Raw genomic sequence first — 12,434 nt, forward strand, 5'->3', positions numbered from 1 at the left:
TATTGAGTAATCAATTAATTATTTAATTTTTTATAAATGACTTATTTAATTAAATTTCTAAAAGATACATCTTCGGATGAAGCACTAGTGGTTTAGTTATGCGATTAGCCAATTGATTATGAAAATATTTTGTGATAATCTTTTATTGATTTTAATTATACAATTAATCAATCAATTAGTGTACACCTCTCCCTCCCAATGCAGCCTCAATGAGCTGCACTGCGGTATTGCCGGGCGCCTGAGGCGCCCCGGCAATGCCGCGCTGCAGCATATTTAATTATTTGGCATGGGGCGGTGTACTTTGAATGTATTTGTACTTGTTTGTTTGTTTTATTGTACACCGCTCCTTTCCTATGCCATCTCCAGGCATTGCAAATCGTCATTGCCGGGCACCGAAGGGGGCTCGGCAGTGACGCGCGCTGAAAGAGAGTACTCAGTTTTCACTCTGGTTGTTTGTTTGTTTGTTTTCTTGTTTGTTTTCTTGTTTGTTTGTCCGGGCGATATCTCAGCCATCCTTTGAGCTAGGAAGCTGAAATTTCGGCACAATAGTGAGCAAGTCCTTTGTCAAAAACGCTATTTTTTGTTTTTTGATTAATCAATAAATTGAGGAGTTATTTAATTATTCGCGATTAATTAAGTGCCTGTGATTGATGCTGTGAAGAGGAACAGGTGGAGATGGTTTGGTCATGTATTGAGGAAGGATGAAAGTGACTGGTTGAGAAGAGTGATGGAAGTTAATGTAGAAGGAAGTAGAGGACGGGGAAGACCGAGAAAGACTTGGCTAAAGATGGTGGAAGAAGAAATGCGGGCAAGGGGGTTAACAAGGAGAGATGCAGAAAATAGGGCAAAATGGAGAAGATTGTCATGGGGACCGCAAGGCTAACCCCCGCTCTAGCAGGGAACATGGCCTTAAAATGCATGTTGTTGTGTTGTTGTTGTAATTAAGTACTTATTTAATTAATCAAATTTCCTTTCTCTTCTGACCATTAACTCAGGCACCTTTTGAGTTAGGAAGCTGATATTTGGACATGCCAATGACCAGGTGATTTGGCTGCAAAGGATATTTTTGATTTATTAATTAATCAATTAATCGATTAATTATTTAATTATGCGATTAATGACCAAAAAAATTTTTTTTTTAAACTTACAGATTCTGATGAAATAGTGGTAGCTTATGTGTTCTCTGACCAAATTGATTAATAATTTAATTTTTTTATGATTATTATTTATTTATTTTCATTATTAATCATTTATTTATTTTCTTTCTCATTTGGCCAATATCTCAGGCACCTTTTGAGCTGGGAAGCTAATATTTGGACATGAGTGACCAAGTGATGTGGCTATCAAGGATATTTTTGATTTATTGATTAATCATTTCATCTATTAATTATTTATTGATTAATCGATTAATTTATTTATTGAGTAATCAATTAATTATTTAATTTTTTATAAATGACTTATTTAATTAAATTTCTAAAAGATACATCTTCGGATGAAGCACTTGTGGTTTAGTTATTCGATTAGCCAATTGATTATGAAAATATTTTGTGATAATCTTTTATTGATTTTAATTATACAATTAATCAATCAATTAGTGTACACCTCTCCCTCCCAATGCAGCCTCAATGAGCTGCACTGCGGTATTGCCGGGTGCCGGAGGCGCCCTGGCAATGCCACGCTGCAGCATATTTAATTATTTGGCATGGGGCGGTGTACTTTGAATATATGTCGACTTGTTGTTTTCTTGTTTTCTTGCTTGTTTTCTTGTTTGTTTGTCCGGGCGATATCTCAGCCATCCTTTGAGCGAGGAAGCTGAAATTTCGGCACAATAGTGAGCAAGTCCTTTGTCAAAAACGGTATTTTTTGTTTTTTGAATAATCAATTAATTGAGGAGTTATTTAATTATTGAGGAGCGGATGTCTTAGTTTGGAACATGTGTTTGTTTGGCAGATGCGTTAGTTTGGCGGATGTCTTAGTTTGGCGCATGTGTTTGTTTGGCAGATGCGTTAGTTTGGCAGATGTCTTAGTTTGGCGCATGTGTTTGTTTGGCGGATGTCTTAGTTTGGCAGATGTCTTAGTTTGGCGCATGTGTTTGTTTGGCGGATGTGTTAGTTTGGCGGATGTCTTAGTTTGGCGCATGTGTTTGTTTGGCGGATGTGTTAGTTTGGCGGATGTCTTAGTTTGGCGCATGTGTTTGTTTGGCAGATGTCCTAGTTTGGCGAAAGTGTTTGTTTGGCGGATGTGTTAGTATGGCGGATGTCTTAGTTTGGCGCATGTGTTTGTTTGGCGGATGTGTTAGTTTGGCGGATGTCTTAGTTTGGCGCATGTGTTTGTTTGGCGGATGTGTTAGTTTGGCGGATGTCTTCGTTTGGCGCATGTGTTTGTTTGGCGGATGTGTTAGTTTGGCAGATGTCTTAGTTTGGTGCATGTGTTTGTTTGGCTGATGTGTTAGTTTGGCGGACGTCTTAGTTTGGCACATGTGTTTGTTTGGTGGATGTGTTAGTTTGGCAGATGTCTATGTTTGGCGCATGTGTTTGTTTGGTAGATGTGTTAGTTTGGCGGATGTCTTCCTTTGGCGCATGTGTTTGTTTGGCAGATGTGTTAGTTTGGCAGATGTGTTAGTTTGACTGATGTCTTAGTTTTGCGCATGTGTTTGTTTGGCGGATGTGTTAGTTTGGTGGATGTCTTAGTTTGGCGCATGTGTTTGTTTGGCGGATGTGTTAGATTGGCGGATGTCTTAGTTTGGCGCATGTGTTTGTTTGGCTGATGTGTTAGTTTGGCGGATGTCTTAGTTTGGCGGATGTCTTCGTTTGGCGCATGTGTTTGTTTGGCAGATGTGTTAGTTTGGCGGATGTCTTAGTTTGGCACATGTGTTTGTTTGGCGGATGTGTTAGTTTGGCGCATTTGTTTGTTTGGCGGATGTGTTAGTTTGGCAGATGTGTTAGTTAGTTTGGCGGATGTCTTAGTTTGGCAGATGTCTTAGTTGGGCGGATGTCTTAGTTTGGCGCAAGTGTTTGTTTGGCGGATGTCTTAGTTTGGGGCATGTGTTTGTTTGGCGGATGTCTTAGTTTGGCGCATGTGTTTGTTTGGCGGATGTGTTAGTTTGGCGGATGTCTTAGTTTGGCACATGTGTTTGTTTGGCGGATGTGTTAGTTTGGCGGATGTCTTATTTTGGCGCATGTGCTTGCTTGGTGGATGTCTTAGTTTGGAACAAGTGTTTGTTTGGCGGATGTCTTAGTTTGGTGCATGTGTTTGTTTGGCAGATGTGTTAGTTTGGCGGATGTATTTGTTTGGCGGATGTGTTAGTTTGGCGGATGTCTTAGTTTGGCGAAAGTGTTTGTTTGGCGGATGTGTTAGTTTGGCGGATGTCTTAGTTTGGCGCATGTGTATGTTTGGCGGATGTGTTTGTTTGGCGGATGTCTTGGTTTGGCAGATGTCTTAGTTTGGCGCATGTGTTTGTTTGGCAGATGTGTTAGTTTGGCGGATGTCTTAGTTTGGCACATGTGTTTGTTTGGCGGATGTGTTAGTTTGGCGGATGTCTTAGTTTGATGCATGTGTTCGTTTGGTGGATGTGTTAGTTTGGCGCATGTGTTTGTTTGGCGGATGTGTTAGTTTGGCGGATGTCTTAGTTTGATGCATGTGTTCGTTTGGCGGATGTCTTCGTTTGGCGCATGTGTTTGTTTGGCAGATGTGTTAGTTTGGCGGATGTCTTAGTTTGGCGCATGTGTTTGTTTGGCGGATGTGTTAGTTTGGCGGATGTCTAGGTTTGGCGCATGTGTTTGTTTGGCAGATGTGTTAGTTTGCGGATGTGTTTGTTTGGCGGATGTGTTCGTTTGGCGGATGTCTTAGTTTGGCGCATGTGTTTGTTTGGCAGATGTGATAGTTTGGCGGATGTCTTAGTTTGGCGCATGTGTTTGTTTGGCGGATGTGATAGTTTGGCGAATGTCTTAGTTTGGCGCATGTGTTTGTTTGGCAGATGTCTTAGTTTGGCGAAAGTGTTTGTTTGGCGGATGCGTTAGTTTGGCAGATGTCTTAGTTTGGCGCATGTGTTTGTTTGGCGGATGTGTTAGTTTGGCGGATGTCTTAGTTTGGCACATGTGTTTGTTTGACAGATGTCTTAGTTTGGCGAAAGTGTTTGTTTGGCGGATGTGTTAGTTTGGCAGATGTCTTAGTTTGGCGAAAGTGTTTGTTTGGCGGATGTGTTAGTTTGGCGGATGTCTTAGTTTGGCACATGTGTTTGTTTGGCGGATGTTTTAGTTTGGCAGATGTCTTAGTTTGGAGCATGTGTTTGTTTGGCGGATGTGTTAGTTTGGCGGATGTCTTAGTTTGGCGCATGTGTTTATTTGGCGGATGTGTTAGTTTGGCGGATGTCTTAGTTTGATGCATGTGTTAGTTTGGCAGACGTCTTAGTTTGGCGCATGTGTTTGTTTGGCGGATGTGTTAGTTTGGCGGATGTCTTAGTTTGGCGCATGTGTTTGTTTGGCGGATGTGTTAGTTTGGCGGATGTGTTAGTTTGGCAGACGTCTTAGTTTGGCGCATGTGTTTGTTTGGCGGGATATGTTAGTTTGGCGGATGTCTTAGTTTGGCGCATGTGTTTGTTTGGCGGATGTGTTAGTTTGGCGGATGTCTTAGTTTGACGCATGTGTTTGTTTGGCAGATGTGTTAGTATGGCGGATGTCTTAGTTTGGCGCATGTGTTTGTTTGGCGGATGTGTTAGTTTGGCGGATGTCTTAGTTTGACGCATGTGTTTGTTTGGCGGATGTGTTAGTATGGCGGATGTCTTAGTTTGGCACATGTGTTTGTTTGGCAGATGCGTTAGTTTGGCGGATGTCTTAGTTTGGCGCATGTGTTTGTTTGGCGGATGTCTAAGTTTGGCAGATGTCTTAGTTTGGCGCATGTGTTTGTTTGGCGGATGTCTTAGTTTGGCGCATGTGTTTGTTTGGCGGATGTGTTAGTATGGCGGATGTCTTAGTTTGGCACATGTGTTTGTTTGGCAGATGTCTTAGTTTGGTGAAAGTGTTTGTTTGGCGGATGTGTTAGTTTGGCGGATGTCTTAGTTTGGCGCATGTGTTTGTTTGGCGGATGTTTTCGTTTGGCAGATGTCTTAGTTTGGCGCATGTGTTTGTTTGGCGGATGTGTTAGTTTGGCGGATGTCTTAGTTTGGCGCATGTGTTTGTTTGGCGGATGTGTTAGTTTTGCGGATGTCTTAGTTTGACGCATGTGTTTGTTTGGCGGATGTGTTAGTATGGCGGATGTCTTAGTTTTCCACATGTGTTTGTTTGGCGGATGTGTTCGTTTGGCGGATGTCGTCGTTTGGCGCATGTGTTTGTTTGGCGGATGTCTTAGTTTGGCGCATGTGTTTGTTTTGTGGATGTGTTAGTTTGGCGGATGTCTTCGTTTGGCGCATGTGTTTGTTTGGCGGATGTGTTTGTTTGGCAGATGTCTTAGTTTGGTGCATGTGTTTGTTTGGCCGATGTGTTAGTTTGGCGGATGTCTTAGTTTGGCACATGTGTTTGTTTGGCGGATGTGTTAGTTTGGCGGATGTCTAAGTTTGGCGCATGTGTTTGTTTGGTAGATGTGTTAGTTTGGCGGATGTCTTCGTTTGGCGCATGTGTTTGTTTGGCAGATGCGTTAGTTTGGCGGATGTGTTAGTTTGACTGATGTCTTAGTTTTGCGCATGTGTTTGTTTGGCGGATGTGTTAGTTTGGCGGATGTCTTAGTTTGGCGGATGTCTTAGTTTGGCGCATGTGTTTGTTTGGCGGATGTGTTAGATTGGCGGATATCTTAGTTTGGCGCATGTGTTTGTTTGTCTGATGTGTTAGTTTGGCGGATGCCTTAGTTTGGCGGATGCCTTCGTTTGGCGCATGTGTTTGTTTGGCAGATGTGTTCGTTTGGCGGATGTCTTAGTTTGGCACATGTGTTTGTTTGGCGGATGTGTTAGTTTGGCGCATTTGTTTGTATGGCGGATGTGTTTGTTTGGCGGATGTCTAAGTTTGGCGGATGTCTTAGTTTGGCGCATGTGTTTGTTTGGCGGATGTGTTAGTTTGGTGGATGTCTTAGTTTGGCGCATGTGTTTGTTTGGCGGATGTGTTAGTTTGGCAGATGTGTTAGTTAGTTTGGCGGATGTCTTAGTTTGGCAGATGTCTTAGTTGGGCGGATGTCTTAGTTTGGCGCATGTGTTTGTTTGGCGGATGTCTTAGTTTGGGGCATGTGTTTGTTTGGCGGATCTCTTAGTTTGGCGCATGTGTTAGTTTGGCGGATGTCTTCGTTTGGCACATGTGTTTGTTTGGCGGATGTGTTAGTTTGGCGGATGTCTTATTTTGGCGCATGTGCTTGTTTGGTGGATGTCTTAGTTTGGCACAAGTGTTTGTTTGGCGGATGTCCTAGTTTGGCGCATGTGTTTCTTTGGCGGATGTGTTAGTTTGGCGGATGTCTTAGTTTGATGCATGTGTTCGTTTGGCGGATGTGTTAGTTTGGCGGATGTCTTTGTTTGGCGCATGTGTTTGTTTGGCAGATGTGTCAGTTTGGCGGATGTCTTAGTTTGGCGCATGTGTTTGTTTGGCAGATGTGTTAGTTAGGCGGATGTCTTAGTTTGGCACATGTGTTAGTTTGGCGGAAGTGTTAGTTTCTCGGATGTCTTAGTTTGGCGGATGTCTTAGTTTGGCACATGTGTTAGTTTGGCGGAAGTGTTAGTTTCTCGGATGTCTTCGTTTGGCGGATGTGTTAGTTTGGCGGATGTCTAGGTTTGGCGCATGTGTTTGTTTGGCGGATGTGTTAGTTTGGCGGATGTGTTTGTTTGGCGGATGTGTTAGTTTGGCGGATGTCTTAGTTTGACGCATGTGTTTGTTTGGCGGATGTGTTAGTTTGGCAGATGTCTTAGTTTGGCGCATCTGTTTGTTTGGCGGATGTGTTAGTTTGGCGGATGTGTTAGTTTGGCGCATGTGTTTGTTTGGCAGATGTGTTCGTTTGGCGGATGTCTTAGTTTGGCGCATGTGTTTGTTTGGTGGATGTGTTTGTTTGGCGGATGTCTTAGTTTGGCGCATGTGTTTGTTTGGCGGATGTGCTAGTTTGGCGGATGTCTTAGTTTGACGCATGTGTTTGTTTGGCGGATGTCTTAGTTTGGCAGATGTCTTAGTTTGGCGAGTGTGTTGGTTTGGTGAGTGTGTTGGTTTGGCGAATGTGTTGGTTTGGCACATGTGTTGGTTTGGTGCATGTTTTGGTTTGGAGGATGTGTTGGTTTGGGTGATACTTTGGTTTGGCGGATGTGTTGGTTTGGCGGATGTGTTGGTTTGGCACATGCTTTGGTTTGGCGGATGTGTTGGTTTGGCGCATGCTTTGGTTTGGCGGATGTGTTGGTTTTGCGGATACGTTTGGTTTGGCGGATGTGTTGGTTTGACGGATATGTTGGTTTGGTGCAGGTGTTGGTTTGGCGCAGTTGTTGGTTTGGCGCAGGTGTTGGGTTGACGCAGGTGTTGGTTTGACGCAGGTGTTGGTTTGACGCAGGTGTTGGTTTGATGCAGGTGTTGGTTTGGCGCAGGTGTTACTTTGGCACAGGTGATGGTTTGGCGCAGGTTTTGGTTTGGCGTAGGTGTTGGTTTGACGCAGGTGTTGGTTTGATGCAGGTGTTGGTTTGGCGCAGGTGTTACTTTGGCGCAGGTGATGGTTTGGCGCAGGTTTTGGTTTGGCGTAGGTGTTGGTTTGACGGATACCTTGGTTTGGTGCATGTGTTTGTTTGGCGGATGTGTTGGTTTGGCGGATACGTCGGTTTGGCACATGCGTTGGTTTGACGGATATGTTGGTTTGGTGCATGTGTTGGTTTGGCGCAGGTGTTGGTTTGGCGCAGCTGTTCGTTTGGCGCAGGTGTTGGTTTGGCTGATACGTTGGTTTGGTGCATGTGTTTGTTTGGCGAATGTGTTGGTTTGGTGGATGTGTTGGTTTGCCGCAGGTGTTGGTTTGGTGGATGTGTTGGTTTGGCGGATGTGTTGGCTGGAATGTTGTTAGTTTAGCATTTACTAGCGGGGTCACCCGTGGGAATCCCACGGGCATGGATGTGTGTGACATTTCGACATATTGAGTTAGATGCTGCACATTCATTTTTACAAAATGGTTACTGGCAAGTCATCAGATCCAGAAATGGTGTGATAAACACAATTTATTTATTTCACATAATATGTGACCCCTCACTCCTCTCCACCTGACACTCTCCTGTCTCCACCTGTCACTCTCCTCTCTCCACCTAGCACTCCTCTCCTCTCCAATCCCTCACATTCCTCTCCTTTCCAATCCCTCACCTCTCCAATCCCTCACACTCCTCTCCTCTCCAATCCCTCACACGCCTCTCCAATCGCGCCTCACACTCCTCTCCAATCGCGCCTCACACTCCTCTCCAATCGCGCTTCACACTCCCTGTCTCCCCACTCCCGTCACTCCTCCCCGTCTCGTTTCTCTCGTTTTTCTCCCGTCTCGTTCTTTTTCGTGCTCCAAATCGGCCCGTCTCGCCCGTCGGCCCGTCGGAATCGGAAATCGGCCCGTCTTGCTTTCGTGCTTGCGCGTAAATAAATTGTGTTCATTACACCATTTCTGGATCTGATGACTTGCCAGTAACCATTTTGTAAAAATGAATGTGCAGCATCAAACTCAATATGTCGAAATGTCACACACATCCATGCCCGTGGGATTCCCATGGGTGACCCCGCAAGTTTGCATTGACGTTCGTCGACGGACTCGTTCGCCCGTCTCATTCGCTTTCTTGCTACATCCTGAGCAAGTCTGCGTTCTTCATCGATCGTCTCATTCATTTTGGAAGTAGAAGTTTCCACACAACGCATGAATTGTCACGATCCTCAAGAGGAATTTGTCTCGTAATCATCAAATGATAAATGGCAAGTAAATTATATTGTGGAAAATTAAAGATTTCAAATAAACCTATTTAAAGTGTATGCGCACATAACTAATTTTAAAAAACGAAGAAATATCTCTCGGTAATTTCCTGAAACATATTTTACTTCCGGATAATAATGTTGAATGAAATAAAAACGAAGAAATATATGTCGGCATCATTGTTGACGTTTTTGTGACGACTGTCATCAAACGAAAAAGTAATATATCTTAACGGAAAAGCAAAAGCGAATTTTTAATATATATCGACACGTTGCCGTCGGTGTCATGTTGGGCGGTGTATGATACACCACGACGCAATTTTAAAAAATATATCTCTGCATTTTCCCGCGTTTGTGGAATGTTCTCAATTATTGCTGACACCGAGTCTAAAACCATCGATAAAAATGAAATCATATGGTGAGTTAGATTGGAGATAAAGGCGTGAGAGAGACTCAATGGCCTTGAAGTTACAGGCGTTTGAGAATTCATTTCGTTCTATAAAGGGCAACTTTCATCGGATTTTCTTCCCGTTTTTTTTCAACCGAGTCTAAAACTATGTTAGCGACTGTGAAAAATGAAATGATATATCGAATTTGATTTGAAATAAAACTGGGAGAGAGAGCAAGACACCACGGGCCTACAAAACAGGCCTCAAAGCTATGCGAGTTAATAAAATGGTGGATATTTGTTTATAATTATATGAAGCCTCTCCCAGAATGGGTGGAGCTATGGGTGGAGCTACTCTGCAAACCAAGTAAGCCACACCCCGGACAGACACCCAACAGATAGACAGACAGACAGACAGACAGAATCATCTACGGCCATTATAATATAGATTCGGAAATCAAAGTGTGAAGGATACAAAAAGTTTTTAGATTTAGTGTGAAAAGTTTCACAAGACTATATATTACACCAACAGCTGTGCGCAGCACCTCCAAGAAGCAGTTATAATACATGTGGTAGAGGTTAACTACAAACTTTTCAAAAGTGATGTCTTGTATCACAAATCGTGGCCTTTACTTTTGCTAGTTATCATAAGTGTTGTTATTACCCTCGACAGAGGAGGGGGTATTGCACTTGAGTCCGTTTGTTTGTCTGTCTGTCTGTTTGTTTGTCTGTTTTTCCGCACATAATAAATATGATTTTCTCTGCAACCGTTGGACCGATTGACAGGAAATTTTCACCATCGGTGAAGCTCCACCTGTATAATTTTTTAATGATAATTATGACGTCATAGGTCACGTGGTTCGGCCGCCATTTTGGAAAAATTGAAAAATTTTGCACCTCCATAACCCAGAAAGCACTGAATAGAAAAAATTGAGACATGGCTCATTGTAAAGAACTCACCATGGGGAATAAAATATGTTGATGTTGATGTCACAGTTCCCTCCATTATGACGTCATAATTCGACAAGTACAAAACTTTATCCAATCAAGATGAAGTTTTTTGATTGCCATGTCGGGGTAAACTGGTGGAGAAAAAGAAATAATAATGATGACATCATCGGTCACGTGGTTCGGTCGACATCTTGGAAAAACCGAAAAACTTTGCACCTCTATATCTCCGAAAGTGTTGAATAGAAAAAATTGAGACATGGCTCATTGGAAAGAACTCTCCATGGGGAATGGAAAATCAAAATTTTTAACCCCTGGAGGATGCAGTGATTGGGCCTCAGAGGAACACAAGGTTTTTTTGTTGCAAAAACTATGCTGTACAATTATTTTTTGGAATGAGCCTCATTTTCACCGACTTTCATGTTGTTAAACAAAATTCAGTGACATAGAAAAATTAAAATTTCATTCAGGCTCGTGGGAAAATCTTCATTCTTCACTTATAACCTGAAAATCCGACACGAATGCAGGCCTGGGGCCTTCGAGGCTCCGCATAAATGTTGTTGTACTCCTATGTCATATCATTATTTTCTTGATATGAGCCTCATTATATGCTCCGATAACTTGGTTACAAATAATTTAGTGACAAAAATATGAAAATTTAAAAACGTTACATGAATACATTTGTGGGGCCTCCGAGGCCCAATGGCTGCATAGGTGTAGGATTTTTGACAGTTGTGGACATATACATTCTAAATAAAAGGATTAGTGAATCATATTTTTTGAGCAAATACTTCTACATGAGCCTCAACTTTTTAGAGAAAAAAAGTTAAAAAAACCAAGTACAAAAATTTATTTTGCAAAAAAAAGAAAAAAGGATTCATTACTTGTATGGGATTCTTCCAACTAATAGGATCAATGATTCACGTTTTCTGAGCAAATACACATCCATGAGCATCGACTTGGATTGAAAAAGGATATTAAAGGAAAAAAAAACTATTTAAAAAAAAAACATTACACGAATACATCCGTTGGGCCAATGGCTGCGTTTATGTAGGATTTTTGACGCCTGCATCTCAGGATTAAGGACGTCATAAAGGACACAACCAACAGGCATGAAGAACGAATGAAACAGGTTGGATCAGCTGGTGTAAAAGACGCTACATCAACGGAGGTAAACTTCAGAATTTTTTTTACAACCTTTAAAATCTTTATTTTATTTCAATTGATTTACATACACAAACACTGTAGAACAAAATCACCTTTTGGCAATTTAGAAATCCTTCCGTTTAGCAGTACTTTGAGGACTTCGGCATTTTACGTTATCACAACCAATCAAATTTGCCACTCGCAGACCCCTGCCTTATCCTTTTTTCTCAACACTGCACGTGTGTTCTATGAACTCTCTAGTTGGACATGTATCTGATCGAAGAGGGGCGGATCCAGGAATTTAAAGATGGGGGGGGGGGGGGTGCATGAAATGATAGGGCTAAGGGGGGGTCTGGGGGTCCTCCCTCAGGAAATTTTGAAAAATTGATCGTAAGAAACGGCATTTCGTGCGTTCTTGGAAGTTGCTGCAGTTCCTTGTGTTCTTCCCTGGTCCAACAGTTCAACAGATTCGTGATGACTAATGGTCAGATAGAGGAACTGGTGAAACGACTTACCCAGCTGTTCCTTCTGCTATAAATTAATGAATTTTGTAGGTGTGTGTATGTGTGTGTGTGTGGTGTGCATGCGTGCGGTGTGCATGCGTGCGGCATGTTTTTTGTGTAGTTCTACTGGAGCTTTCTGATATGGAATTTCTGATTTGTGTAGTTCTCGCGAAATGATTGTTATGATCTCCTGAGTTAATTAGGCTAATTAACTACAAAGTATCCAAAAGAATTCCCATGTTTCTAAACGCACGCCATGTTAAGGTGTATACAGCAGATTACTAGGTCCTTCCATGGCCTGCCATTCTCATTACTAAATAAATAACAAAAACAATGATAACATTTTTGCACAAAAAGGTGCAAAAACAGATCCTTGCATCTCCAGACCAATCAGCCTGCTTCCAATTATCAGCAAAGTCATGGAATCCATCATTGCTTCGGATATCAAATCCTTCCTCTTCTCCAATGGCTTGATCTCTGATCATCAATTTGGATTCAGACCAGGTCATTCTACTCTGGACATGTTGCTTCTGCTGTCTCAACAATGGATGGAGGTCCTCAATGCCAAAG

Source organism: Myxine glutinosa, chromosome 10, assembly GCF_964187855.1.
Source record: "Myxine glutinosa chromosome 10, kmMyxGlut1.1, whole genome shotgun sequence".
In the NCBI taxonomy this organism is placed as follows: domain Eukaryota; kingdom Metazoa; phylum Chordata; class Myxini; order Myxiniformes; family Myxinidae; genus Myxine; species Myxine glutinosa.